The sequence below is a fragment of the Apodemus sylvaticus genome, chromosome 7 (genome assembly GCF_947179515.1).
Source record: "Apodemus sylvaticus chromosome 7, mApoSyl1.1, whole genome shotgun sequence".
Classification (NCBI taxonomy): domain Eukaryota; kingdom Metazoa; phylum Chordata; class Mammalia; order Rodentia; family Muridae; genus Apodemus; species Apodemus sylvaticus.
Genome location: NC_067478.1, coordinates 15,462,250 through 15,477,029, shown reverse-complemented (window position 1 = coordinate 15,477,029; position 14,780 = coordinate 15,462,250). Strand labels below are relative to the sequence as shown.

The following is a 14,780-nucleotide window of genomic DNA, read 5'->3' as shown; positions in this document are numbered from 1 at the left end:
CAGAGCCAGGTGCTTGCAAGAGCTGTGAGTGCTTGGAACCACTGAGCCATCACTCCGGGCTCTTCCTCTGGGGGTTGCATTGCTTTTCAAAGGTCTCAGGTAGTCAGGTTGGCCTCAAATTCTCTAAGTAGTCAAGGATGACTTTGAACATCTGATCCTCTTGCCTCTACTATCCAAGTTCTGGGACTATAGCTGTGCACCAGCACGTCTGGTTGTGTGGACTATAGCTGTGCACCAGCACGCCTGGTTGTGTGGACTATAGCTGTGCACCAGCACATCTGGTTGTGTGGACTATAGCTGTGCACCAGCATGTCTGGTTGTGTGGACTATAGCTGTGCACCAGCACGCCTGGTTGTGTGGACTATAGCTGTGCACCAGCACGGCTGGTTGTGTGGATTATAGCTGTGCACCAGCATGCCTGGTTGTGTGGACTATAGCTGTGCACCAGCACGCCTGGTTGTGTGGATTATAGCTGTGCACCAGCACGCCTGGTTGTGTGAATTATAGCTGTGCACCAGCACGTCTGGTTGTGTGGACTATAGCTGTGCACCAGCACGCCTGGTTGTGTGGACTATAGCTGTGCACCAGCACGCCTGGTTGTGTGGACTATAGCTGTGCACCAGCACGCCTGGTTGTGTGGACTATAGCTGTGCACCAGCATGCCTGGTTGTGTGGATTATAGCTGTGCACCAGCACGCTTGGTTGTGTGGACTATAGCTGTGCACCAGCACGCCTGGTTGTGTGGACTATAGCTGTGCACCAGCACGCCTGGTTGTGTGGACTATAGCTGTGCACCAGCACGGCTGGTTGTGTGGATTATAGCTGTGCACCAGCATGCCTGGTTGTGTGGACTATAGCTGTGCACCAGCACGCCTGGTTGTGTGGATTATAGCTGTGCACCAGCATGCCTGGTTGTGTGGACTATAGCTGTGCACCAGCACGCCTGGTTGTGTGGATTATAGCTGTGCACCAGCACGTCTGGTTGTGTGGATTATAGCTGTGCACCAGCACGTCTAGTTGTGTGGACTATAGCTGTGCACCAGCACGCCTGGTTGTGTGGACTATAGCTGTGCACCAGCATGCCTGGTTGTGTGGATTATAGCTGTGCACCAGCACGCTTGGTTGTGTGGACTATAGCTGTGCACCAGCACGCCTGGTTGTGTGGACTATAGCTGTGCACCAGCACGCCTGGTTGTGTGGACTATAGCTGTGCACCAGCACGCCTGGTTGTGTGGACTATAGCTGTGCACCAGCACGCCTGGTTGTGTGGAGCTGGAGAGTGAACCCAGAGCCTCGGGCAAGCTAGGCAAGTGCTCTGCTAACAGCTACATCCCACACCTGCCTTTACAGGCCTGTGACATCCAGCTATGGCTTTAGGCTCTGGCTTTTCCTCTACCTCAAACCTGGGAGTGTAAGAAGGGCCAGGGCTTCGTTTCTAGGCCCTTCCTGTGGTCAGTTACCCATTAGAACAGTGACTGACTTCTGGTAAAAGATGCCTCCCCATACCCCACCTCTTGCTGTAGAGGTGGGGTTGCATACCCCTTTCCTCCACCGCTGCAGGGTAACTAAAGCTCCACAGGCCCAGATTAGGTCAAAACTCTCACTTAAGGTTTTAATTTAATTTAACTTAACATTAATAACTTTCAAGTGCTGGTCACCCCTCACTGAGAGAAACCCTCTCCACAGCTGGCCACTCAGAGCTCTGTCCTTCCTGAGGCTGCTCGTTTAGGCCAAGGCTCAGGGACAATTCTGTCTCTATCTGACATGGCGAGAACATTGAACTCCATAAAAATAAATGTTCAAAGAAAAGAAATAAAGAAAGATGGCCCAGGGTCCAAAACACTTTTGCTCTTGCTGAGGACCTGGGTTCAGTTCCCAGCGCCCACAGGGTAGTTCACAAACACCCATAACTCACATTTCATAGGCTTCAACGCTCTCTTCTGAATTCTGCAGTCATCAGACACATATGTGGTGTACATACACATATGCAGACAAAATTCTTACATGCCTAAATAAATCTAAACACTAATGTTCTAGTTTAGTGCTTCCTAATGCTATGACCCTTTAATACATCCTTGTTTCGTGGTGACTCCCAACCCGATGCCAACCATACATTTTTCATTGCTATTTCATAGCTGTAATTACTGTTACTATGTTAGCTATGTCATAGCTCTGTTACTGTTATGAATCATAATGTAAATATCTATGCTTTCTGATGGCTCTAGGTGACCCCTGTGAGAAGGCCGTTTGACAATACCCCCAAGAGGTCATGTGTGATGCACAGGTTGAGAACCAATGTTCTAGCTTCACCTGTGGTGGCAAACGCTTATAATCCCAGAATTTAGGAGATTGGTTGAGGCAGGAATATCCTTTTGAAGCTAGCCTATGCTACACAGTGAGTTCTAGGCTAGCCTGGGCTGCTTAGTGGAACCCTGTTTTAGAGGGAAAGGTGGAGAGAGAGAGAGAGAGAGAGAGAGAGAGAGAGAGAGAGAGAGAGAGAGAGAGACTGGTCTTATATGCCAGTCTGTGGATCTGGAAGCAGTACCAAGACGGGAGGGGACACTTGGTGGGACACTGTATTTACATGTGTGTACCTGTGTATGACAACAGTGCTCCTAAGTGTGTATACATGCATAAGCACATGAGTACATATGCAATTACATTTTCCATGGCTCAGGGATAGCCACTGAGTTATGAAGGAGGTATGCTCCCAAAGGGAAGGACAAATGCTCTGAACAACAGCCCAGGCCAGAATCGCCATGCCAGGGCCACCCTGGGCCAACACAGAACCCAGGGCCATGCCAGCATAAGGAGCATAGATGCCAGGTGCACAGTGGGCACAGAGGAAAACATTAGCTTTGCCTTCCTCCCTTCCTCCCCTGGCTTGGTAACAAGTGGAGTGGGCAGGAAGCCTGCGATTCTGATGCCAACATCTCAGGGAAGTGGGAAGGAACGAGAAGACAGCCAGCAACTCTGAGAGAGGGAAAACAAAACAAACGGAAGAACTGCATGCTCTGTGTCTGAGAGGGGGAGAGCCTAAGGGCTGAGAGCCTGGTTATGAAACAGGCCAGGGGCCTAGCCAACCCCGCTGCACAGGGTCGGGTGGGTGTGTTCAGGGCACACAACCTTGCAGAAAAAGATAAGGGCAACACTGCATGCTCAGCCCACGGGCTGAGGAAGGGGCTGAGGACCTGGGCACATCAGGATTCCTGGAAACAGAGTCAGAAATTGAGGATGCGGCAAAGACTCGGACACTGGCCGGAAGCTCGGGGGGCGAGGGGGGGGGGGAGGAACGGGGTCGGCTTTTACAGGATGCTGCTCCACCATGAACCAGGCTCTCTAGGGAGCCGGTGCCTGGCACCAGGCTGCTCTGCAGCCTTGATGGCCTGGCCCTGAGCTAGGCAGGCACAGCTGCTCATCTGTGGAACTTGCCTTATGATCAGGATGCAGGAAAAAGTCAACAGGACAAATTCAGGGCATGAGAGGTGTTTGGGAAGACCTGGGGGAGGAAGTGCAGGGCTTCTGAAGGAGGCACATGAGAAGGCCCTGTAAGCTACACCACACGTGGCCCAGGGGAGGGCATCTGAGGGAGCAATGGCAGAGCCGAGACTATGAGCTGGAAGCATGCACTGCAGGTAGAGACCAACAAGCAGGCCAGTGATGCCGGGCCACACCATGGGGATGTGGGGGGGGGGGGATCTGGGAGGCCTGGACATAGGACCCTTTCCAAACCATCAAGGTCACTCAGATGTCCACTAGGCTGTTGCAAATATTCAAGGATCTCTGCAATGGTCACAACATCTCAACTGTATTAGCAAACCATGTGTCCATTGACAGATGCCTACATACATGTTTTATACATACAGATGGCAGAATGATACCTAGCCTTAAGGAGTAAGGAAATGAGGAAACATGCCAAAAATCGAGACGAACCCTACAGATATCATGCTAATGAAATACGCGGTCTCAGAACAGCAGGTGTCACAGGAGGTACCTTAGGACTGTCCACAAGTTGAAGTCACAGAGATAGGGGAAAGAGTATCCCTGTTCTGCAGGTTTAGAGTTTCAGTCTGAGACCATGAAAGAGGGCTGGGGAAGAACAGCAGTTGTGGTTTCACGATTGAACAAACCCAACACCACAGAACTGTACGCTTCCGTGGTTCAAGCTGGGCACGGTGGCTCGCGCTTGTAATCCCTGTGCTCAGAGGCTGAGGCAAGGACTCCATGATTTTCAAGCCAGCCTAGACTACAGACTGATAAAACATCTGGGCCACCAAGAGTGAGTAAAGTACTTGCTGCATAAACAGTACCATCTGAGTCTGATTCCCAGAACCCAAGTAAAGGTAGAAAGTTAAGAAAATACAGCGTTGTCCTGGGACCTCTATATATGTGCACTATGACATGAAACCAGCCCCGCCCGACACCATACAGTAATAATAATAAAAGGTAAGAAACAAAAACGTGAAATGATACATGTTATATGATGCATATCTTAGCAGAGTAGAAAAGGCAACAGAAATGAAGTTTGGGATTCGACTACAATGTAAATAAAACTAAAACACCTGCTCTGTGGAAGGGTGAAGCACAAATAGACAAATTTTATCATTCCATGTTCATGAAACATATAGAAAAGGGAAATGTGTGGATGTCAGCAGTGGAACCATCAGGGCCAGGGGCTGGGGCCAGGGAAGGAGGGGGGCAGTAAGTAATTAGAGGAAAGGGGGTTCTCTTTTAAACATTAGTAATTTCTGCATGTTTATTATTCTTTCAAGGCTTATTTATTTTTATTTAATGTGTTTTATTTTATGCGGTTTGCCTACATGGACATCTGTGTTCTATGTACATGCCTTGTGCCCACGGAGGTCAAAAGAGGGTGTTGGATCCCCTGGAACTGGAGTTACAAATGGTATGAGCTGCCAAGTGGGTGCTGGGAACCAACCCTGGCTCCCCTACTCTAGAAAAGCAACAAGTGCTCCGAGCCATGTGGAGCCAGCCCTCCAACGCTTTTACTCAGACATCCCCCTGCCTCCGCCTCTTGTGTGCCAGGGTTAAAGGTGTGCACCACCACCACGTAGCCTTACTTGGATTTTTAAGTTTATTTTTAATTATTGATTTTGTTTTATTGAGACAGAGTCTTTCCACGCAGCCCTGGCTGTCTTAGAATTTGCTATTTAGGCTGGCTTTGAACTCAAGGAGATCTATCTGCATCAGCCTCCCAAGTGTTGGGATTAATAGCATCAGCTATTTTTATTTTTTTAACAGATTTTAAAACCTTATTTAGTTAATTTATGCAGAAAGAGAGAGAGAGAGAGAGAGGGAGGGAGAGAGAGAGAGAGAGAGAGAGAGAGAGAAGCTTAGGTTTAGCTCTCTCCTTTCACTGTAGGTACCAGGAATCGAACCTCAGTCGTCAGGCTAGTTCAGGGAGGACCTTTGCCCTTGGAGCCATCTGAACTAGCACTAGTCTTCATTTGAACTGATAAAAAAGAGAACCACACAGAAATCACCCCATGCAGCACTGTGGATGTACTAGAGCGGGGAGCCACTTTAAATAGTATGTTCATTTAATACTATGTCACTTTTACAAATGACGGAAGAGACAAAATGAATCCTTGTGCAAAATCGGAAGATGCCTTGCGTGAGCTACAAAGGCCTCTTCCACTCACCTTGTTCCTGTAAGTGAGGCAGGCTCCCTGTGAGCCAGGAACAAATCTGCCAGCACCCGTGGGCCTCCTAACCCAGTGGGTCAGCTCGGCCCTTCTCTTACACAGCCCTTCAGACAAAGATCCAGTCATTTGTGAATTCAGTAACTGCGAAAATATCCAAAAATGGCAACGCAGGCAAGCGCTTCTTGCCAGAGCTGCATTACTGGAAAACTATCAGTAAAGCCAGTGGATTTGCTCACAGGATCCCATCGCCACTTCAGATGGCCCCATTGGAAGAAGGGTCACACACTGGCCAGACAGCAGCAGGCTAAGATGAGTGAGGGAGAGGGACGCAGTCACTGTGTCTGACAGGTCAGAGACTGGTGTCCAGAAGCAGGCAGGAGAGCAGCAGAGAAGGCTCTGAGCACCTCAGGGGTTCCAGGAGAGCTGCCCTGCAGGACCCACAGCAACAGAGGGGCACAGCCTTGCCCCACGTGTGCAGAGAGGCAGACAGGGCCAAGCGGGTCAGGCCAGCCTAGTGAGTGAGCACAAGACGCCAGGAGCAACTCTCCGGGAGCTGTGTGGGATGTCGGGATCCTCTGCACTGTGGCCCAGCTCACCACACACTTCCTTTCACCCCAAAGAGAGCGATGTGTCACCAAGGACAGGGCAGAGAGGACAGGAGGGAGTAGGCCAGACCAGGGCTGAGTAAGGAAACCAGCCACTTTTAGCCAGAGCCTTCACACCCACCTCGGTGGCCAATCTCAGCACTGTGAGTGATGGCAGTCCAGATGACAAAAAAGTTTGAAGAGAGGAATCGACACATCAAGGCAAAGTTAGGATCAGAACTAGGTCTCTCCCTGCAGACCCGTCCCCTTCCTGTGGCTCCCTGCTCTCATGACCCTTCCTGATTTGGGGTACTGCCACCTGACCTCAGGGAGCCTGGTCAGTTGGGTCACCCTGCTTCTTGAGGGACTTGGGGGAGATTATGTGGGTGGAGCGGGCTGAGGTCCTGAGGAATTAGCTGTGCTGTAGATGCTTGTCTTTGTAACCTCCCAGAGGCAAACTCAAGGACACCCCCAGGGAATTAGGTGGCAGAGCGGAGTGGACAAGAAGCCCTCGCTCCTGTCCCCTGGCCCAGACACCTTGTTCTTCCAAACATGGTGGGCCTGGTGCAGAAGCCTTGGGTGGAGAGGCCCCACTCAGGAGGGCTCAGAAGATCCCTGAACCTGAAAGGTAATACAGCCCTGTCATGGTGAGCTTCCAGAATGCCAAGTTCTGTTTCCCTTCTAGCTTGCAGAGAACAGAACTGGGACCACGCAAAGGCACCAGATGGAGTCTTCTCTATTTTAGCCAAATGCTGTGACTCATTTAAACAAATCCAACCGTTTTCAGAAATCTAATACCTACCTCTTATTGAAAAATATAGAAGATAAATTCTTCAGGAGCAAACCACCCTAGTGACACATACAGAAAGCTGGGGACTGCTTGTTGTTTTTTTTTTTTTTTTTGTTTTGGGAGGAGGGGGTTGGGGGGTAGAAACTAGGCTAGCTCAGAATCAGCCTTCATGAAAGATTGAACCTGGAGCAACTTTTGTGGAAAAAGAGCTTGAGAGGGACCTGCCCCTGCAGCTTTCAGAGTCCTGGGCTCCAGCTGCGTGCCTTGACTTCACCCTCAACCTGTTTGCCAAGACAGAGATGCCAGGTACCACTGAAGGAGAGGTTTGGCTCAGAAAACCACCTTCAGAGAGCACACTCACCACAGACTTACTCCTAGGCAGCAGTCTCTAGAAGCTTTTGGAAAGGAAAACAGGGCGGAGACACGGAGAGCAGAGCAGAGCTCACGACTGCTGATAACAGCTGCAGAGCTGCGGTGGCTCCACCCAACCTCTGGGGAAGGTCTTCAGTGTGGTAGTCAGATAGAGCTACTTCCAGAGACGGCCTCCCCTGCCTATAATCATCTCAGCACTTGAGAGAAGGCAGGTGGATCAAAAATCCATGGTTAACCTCTCCTGCACCAGCAGCTGAAGGCCAGGCTGGGATACTCGAGACCCTGTCTCAATAAGATAGATACAAACACAAAGAATGCCTTTGAATTAAAACTGCAATGACTAAATTTTACAAAGGTTTAAAAGAAGCCCACAAGCCTATATTCTAGCACTCAGGAATCTGAAGTAGGAGCATTATGAGTTTAAGGCCAGCCTGAGCTACCTTGTCAGGTCCAGGTCAGCCTTAGCTACATACCCTCTCTCTCTCTCTCTCTCTCTCTCTCTCTCTCTATATATATATATATATATATATATATATATATATATATATACACACACACACACATATATATATGTAAATGTATGTATGTGTATATATATATATATGTGTGTGTGTGTGTGTGTGTGTGTGTATGTAAATGACATAGAAAGTCTGGAAAGTTGGCTCAGGGGTTCTTCTTCCAAAGGACCCAGGTTCAATTCCCAGCACCCACATGGTGGCTCACAACTGTCTGTAGATCCAGTTCCAGAGGATCCAATGCTCTCTTCTGGCCTCTCTGGGCATCAGGCTCACACATGGTGCACAAACATGCTTGTGGGCAAAACACTCCTACTCATAATAAAATACAAATTTAAAAACTGAAGTAAGACATAGAAGGACATGTCTGTAAACACAGCAACTGGGAGGTAGAGGCAGGAGTACCATGTGTCTAAAGGCAGCTTGGGCTACATGCAAACAAGTAAGATGATGATGACGATGATGGTGGAGGAAGAGGAAGAGGAGAAAGAAGGGGAGGAGAAGGAGGAAGAGGAGGAGAAGGAAGAGGAGGAAGTGGAGAAGAAGGAGAAGATAATTTGGATCTCAAACACAATATTGCTTTACTGGGCACAAACCAGCTACTCAGTTGACTGAAACAGAAGACCATTTGAAGTATTGCTTGTTAGATAGGTGTGGTAGTTTCAATGGAATTGGCCCCTTAGGCCCATAGGGAGTGGCAATATTAGGAGGTGTGGCCTTGTTGGGGAAGTGTGTCTCTGTGGAGGAGAGCTGTGAGGTCTCATATATGCTCAAGCCTGGCCCTGTGACACAGTCTCTCCTTGCTGCCTTTGGATAAAAATGTCGAACTCTCAGCTCCTCCAGCGCCATGTGTGCCTGCACACTGCCCTGCTTTCTGCCATGATGATTTATACAATCTATAGACTAGGAGAAATGTGAAAGAAATGTGAAAGTACATGCCCAATAGAGGATGTGAACACACAAGTGTAAAGAATTCTCAAAGCTCAACAGAGGGGGAAATGCTGAAAACAAGTAGACATGTGCAGACCCGCTGAGGAGATTTACTCATGAGGAATAAGCAAACTGAAAGATGTGCAATGCGATTGATTAGCCAAGAAGAGGAACACAAACTCAGGGCTGAGGAGATACCCTGGGTGCTTGCACATTGGCGTAACATGCTACAGGCATGACCTTCAGTACCATCTTGCTACCACCACCAAAACAACAACAACAACAAAAAACTGAAACAAAATTCATAAGATTCTCTACAAACCGACAATAATCACCACAATAAGAACTGAGAGCACGAGCCAGTGCCACGCCTCGGCAGTAATGATGCTCTCTACGAAGACCCAGCAACAGAGCTCCAGACAGACTAGAAAGGTAGAAGGAACAAAACAACTCCATGAAGCTGTCTTCTGATCTCCCCATGGGCAGCATGGCAGGCCTGTGGCTGCACGCATGCACATGCATACACACATGCACAATAACCATGGATAATAAGTTAGATATGTTTTTAAAATGAGGACAGTTTGACATTGTGGCCAGCCTGGTCTATATACTGAGTTTCAGGACAGCCAAAGCTACACAGAGAGATCCTGTTTTGAACACACACACACACACTACCACCACCACCACCACTAACAACAACAACAACAAAATGAGGATGGCATCAGCTGACCAGGATGTAGGGAAACTGGATTGCTCAGGCAATGCAGGCAGACATGATTGTGCTCTCTCCAAGGTGCAGAAAGTAGTGTGGAGAGGGGTGGGGGAGGGTAACTGCGAGTGCCTTGAAACTGCCTTTCAGACACCTGATGCAGTCATGAGCACAAGACTGGACTCATCAACATTCTATCATGAGTAGAGGGGTTCCCATGAGGCCCCATCCCTTTCTGAAAGAGGGAGTGACACTTTCTTCAATGATGAAGCCTCTGGGAGACTAGCTGGGAAGAATGGCTCAGAGGGAAGGAAGGGGAGAACAGAAGGCAATAGAGACAGATACACAATGTTGTATATATATTGTATATATGTATACACAATGTCATATATATGTGTGTGCAATATATATGTGTATATATATATATATATATATATATATATATATATACTTACTGCAAATACATGGAAACATAGTTTTAAAATGTTATGACTAGATGTACATATTTTAAAAAGAAATGTAGCTGGGCTGAGGTGGCGCACACCTTTAATCCCAGGATTTGGGAGACAGAGGCAGGTGGATCTCTGAGTTCAAGTCCAGCCTAGACTACAAGACTACAGAGCAAGTTCCAGGACAGCCAGGGCTGCATAGAGGAAAGAAAGAAGGAAAGAAAGAAAGAAGGAAAGAAAGAAAGAAAGAAAGAAAGAAAGAAAGAAAGAAAGAAAGAAAGAAAGAAAGAAAGAAAGAAAGAAGGGAGGGAGGGAGGGAGGGAGGGAGGGAGGGAGGGAGGGAGGGAGGGAGGGAGGGAGGGAAGGAAGGAAGGAAGGAAGGAAGGAAGGAAGGAAGGAAGGAAGGAAGGAAGGAAGGAATGTGTATACCAGTCGGTTGCACATTTGTAGCCTTATTTATCTTTAAAAAGACAGGGTCTCTCTGCAGAGCCTGTTTCTGCCTCCTAAATGCTAAGGTTAAATGTGAGTGCCACCAAGCCCTGCCTGAAGCAATGGCTTCCTATGACTTTGTGTGTTGTCTGTTGTGTGGGTTATGCGCAGGTGCTGCAGGAGTCCAGAGGAGTGAGACCCCCGCGGTTCAAAGCTACCCGGCTCATGCAGGCACTAAGGCTCCAGCCCTGGGCCTCCGCAAGGACTGTGCATGCTCTTAACTATGGTGACATCTCTCCAGCTTCCTCAATTTGCAATTTTTAAAAAATTAAGGTTGCAACACTGTTGGCCCCAACACATGGGCAGGAGCATCATGATTTTTAGGTTAGCCTGGACTACACAGAAAATTCCAGACCAGGCAGAACTCACAGCAGGATACTGTCAAGAAAGAAAAGGAATGAAGGGATGAAAGAAGGGAGGAAATAAAGCCAACTATCTTTGTAGGAATGTTCAAAAAGGCTTATTTGCAGTAGACCACAACTTAAATCAACCCAGATGCCCTTAAACAGCAAATGTGCAAACACACTGACACAGGTGTGCCATAAAACACTAATCAGCAATAAAAGTGAGTGACCCACTGATAGATGCCTCAGCGTGGATGGCTCTCTAGAGACCTAGGATGTATTTAATAAAGATCTAGTCTAGGGATGTAGCCCGACGGCAGAGTGTTTGCCTAGGCCACGAGGCCTTGGGTTTGATCCATAACACCACACGAAAAGAAAAAAAGGCAACTTCAAGAGTTATATAGCTATATATGTATGTGTATACATGTATGTGTATATATATACATATATATTATACACACATATACGATATGGTCATAGGATCACTCCTAAGGTTTTGTGCTTTTAAGGTGCTCTAATTGACATTTATTATCAGTATGACACAAGCTAGAGTCACTGGGAAGAGAAAACTTCAGTGAGGAATTGCCTACACCAGAGTGGCCTGTGGGCATATCTGTGGGGCATTTTCTTGCTTGTTAACTGATGTAGGAGGACATACTGACTGGTTTTGTGTGTCAATTTGACACAAGCTGGAGTTATCACAGAGAAAGGAGCCTCCCTTGAGGAAGTGCCTCCATGAGATACAGCTGTAAGGCATTTTCTCAATTTGTGATGAAGCGGGGAGGGCCCCTTGTGGGTGGTGCCATCCTTGGGCTGGTAGTCCTGGGTTCTATAAGAAAGCAAACTGAGCAAGCCAGGGGAAGCAAGCCAGTAAGTAACGTCCCTCTATGGCCTCTGCATCAGCTCCTGCCTCCTGACCTGCTTGAGTTCCATTCCTGACTTCCTGTGGTAATGAACAGCAATGTGGAAGTGTAAGCTGAATAAACCCTTTTCTTCCCAACTTGCTTCTTGGTCGTGATGTTTGTGCGGGAATAGAAACCCTGACTATGACAAGGGCCCAGCCCACTATGAGCAGTACCACCCCTAGGCAGGTGGTCCTAGTCTGTGTACAAACACTAGGTAAGGGGCTGGAGAGAGGGAGGTTACGGACACATTCTACTCTTACAGGGTCGTGTAAGAGGTGCATATCACAGCTCACACCCACCTGTCAACTCCAGCTTCAGAGGACACAGTGTTCTATTCTGGAACCCATAGTGGTCTGCATTCACACTCACACAGACACACAAGCACACACATTCTCAAAAACAATACAGAGAAAACTAGTTGATCAGATACCAGAGAGGGAGCCAGTAAGCAGCATTCTACTCCACGATTCTACTTCAGTTTCTGACTTCTCTCAGTGACAACTGGAAATGTGAGCGGAAATAAACCCTTTTCTCTGTTGCTTTGGGTCATGGTGTTTATCACAGCAACAGAAAGTAGCTAATACACTCAGCAGGTGTTCCATCAACTAAGATACATTCTAGGCCTTCCTTTTTAATTTTCAAAAAAGATCCTAAGTTGCCCAAGCTGCCCTTAAACCAAGTCTATGGCCCAGGCAAGCCCTGAACTTGAGATGTCCTGCTTTCAGCCTCCCAAGTATTTGGGACTACAGTCCTGAGCCATCAGGGCTGGCTAGGGTAATGATCTCTCAACAAACACAGAGACAGCTGAGCATGGTGGCACATACTTTAATCCCAGTGCTCAGGAGGCACAGGCAGGCAGATTTCTGGGAGTTCAGAGTCAGCCTTGGATTACATAGCAAGTTCCAGGCCAGTCAGGGCTACATAAGACCCTGATTCAAAAATAATAGGACTGGAGAGATGTTCCAGCAGCTAAAAGAACATACTATTCTTGCAGGGACTCAAGTTCAGTTTCTGGGACCCACATTGGGTAGCTCAGCTCACAACTGCTATAACTTCAGCTCCAAAGGATCAGATACCTATGGCCTTTGAAGGCTCCTGTCTTCACACAGAAACACACACACACACACACCTACACAGGATTGAGAATAAAATATTTAAAAATAAATATATCATGTAAGCTTAAAAATTTGTAGGAGAAAGGATAATTGTTAATGAAGCCAAAATGAAACTACTAACTGATTAACAAGATTAGCAAGAAAACAAAACCTAAGATGAAGCAGGAAGAACATAACTGCAGATCGCCTTACAAGAAAGAACAAAGGGCGAGGCCGAAAGCCAGCAACCCAGCAGTCTTCCTAATCCACACACAAAACCCAGAAGGAGCCAGTCAAGGCCACAGCCCGTAGTGTGCAGAAGAACGAGAGAACGTGTGACTACGAATTCCTTTCACTTTCCTGATTTGGGAAACAATCACACAAAGTAAAATATTTATACATGTCAGGATAATCAAACCTAGACAGAAACATATCCATACTGAAATACAAAAGGCACATCAGACGGCAACTCAACTCAAGTCCACGGGAAATGGTGGAGATTAGAGATAGCCAATGAAAAGGCCAGTATACAAGCTCTCGCATGTGTGCCTGCCTGCTGCCCTTTGTTCCTTGACTTGTAAAGTAGCACATATAAGGTTATCTATAGCACTATGTAAGTGACAGTTATAACTATATAATCATGGTGTTTTTCCATTTGTAACGTATATAGAGCAATAATTGCATAACACAGGAGAAAAGAACGCAGCTGCATATGGAGCGAGTGTCCACTCTCAATGTTTCTCTCAGTGTGGAATCAAACCCATGGCCTTATACACAGTAGACAAGAACTACCACTGAGCCAGGCAGTGGTGGCGCACGCCTGTAATCCCAGCACTCTGGGAGGCAGTGGCAGGCGGATTTCTGAGTTCGAGGCCAGCCTGCTCTACAGAGTAAGTTCCAGGACAGCCAGGGCTACACAGAGAAACCCTGTCTCAAGAAAACCAAATCCAAAAAACCAAAAAAAAACAAAAACAAAAAAAAAGCCTACCACTGAGCCATATCCTTAGTCCACATCACAAAAATTAAATTAGCATAAATCTGAAGTAGATTCTGGGTCTGGCTAGGTGGCTTATACCTTTAATCCCAGCAATTGGGAGTCAGAGGCAGTGGATCTCTATAAATTCAAGGCCAGTCTGGTCTATATAGCAGTTCTAAGCTAGCCAAAGCTATATAGTGAGACTCTTATCTCAAAAACAAATAAGTCTGAAACAGATTTTTTGTTTGTTTATTTATTCCAGACAGGGTCTCATCATGTAGCCCTGGCTGTCCTGGAACTTACTCTGTAGACCAGGCTAGCCTCAGACTCACAGAAACCCACCTGCCTCTGCCTCCCAAGGGCTGGAACTAAAGGCATGCACCACCATGCCTGGCCTGAAATAGATTCTAAAATAATAAGGTATAGGTTGCAAACCCTAAATAATTTAAAAAACATGCAATTACAATGTTATACTGGAAAGTGTCCACTTAATACGAATTAAGGCAATAAAGGTGGAAGGAACAGATAAGAAAGCTTGAGACATTTACAAAGCAGAAAGCAGAAAGCACCTGCAGATGCAACCACATCCATCGGTAACTAGAGTACGTAATCTAATCCAAAGGCAGAGATTACCAAACTAGAGTGAGAAGAAGAGGAGATATACCTTTTTTTTTTTTTTGGTTTTTTTGAGACAGGGTTTCTCTGTGTAGCCCCTGGTTGTCCTGGAACTCACTCTGTAGACCAGGCTGGCCTCAAACTCAGAAATTTGCCTGTCTCTGCCTCCCAGAGTGCTGGGATTACAGGCCTGTGCCACCACCGCCCGGCTATGAGATACAACTATTTCTTATCCACGAGAGACATTTTTAGATGCAAAAACAAACAAAACACCAGGTTGAAGCTTTTTTTGCTCTTTTGAGACTGGGCCTTGTTCTTTAGCTCTGGCTGGCCTAGAACTCA

General features: G+C 47.2%; 1 protein-coding gene across 1 annotated transcript in view; it reads right to left on the bottom strand.

The window, feature by feature from the left end:
- Positions 1 to 14,780, bottom strand: part of Bsn (bassoon presynaptic cytomatrix protein) — a 93,418-nt gene that overhangs the window by 54,996 nt on the left and 23,642 nt on the right. The window lies entirely within an intron of this gene.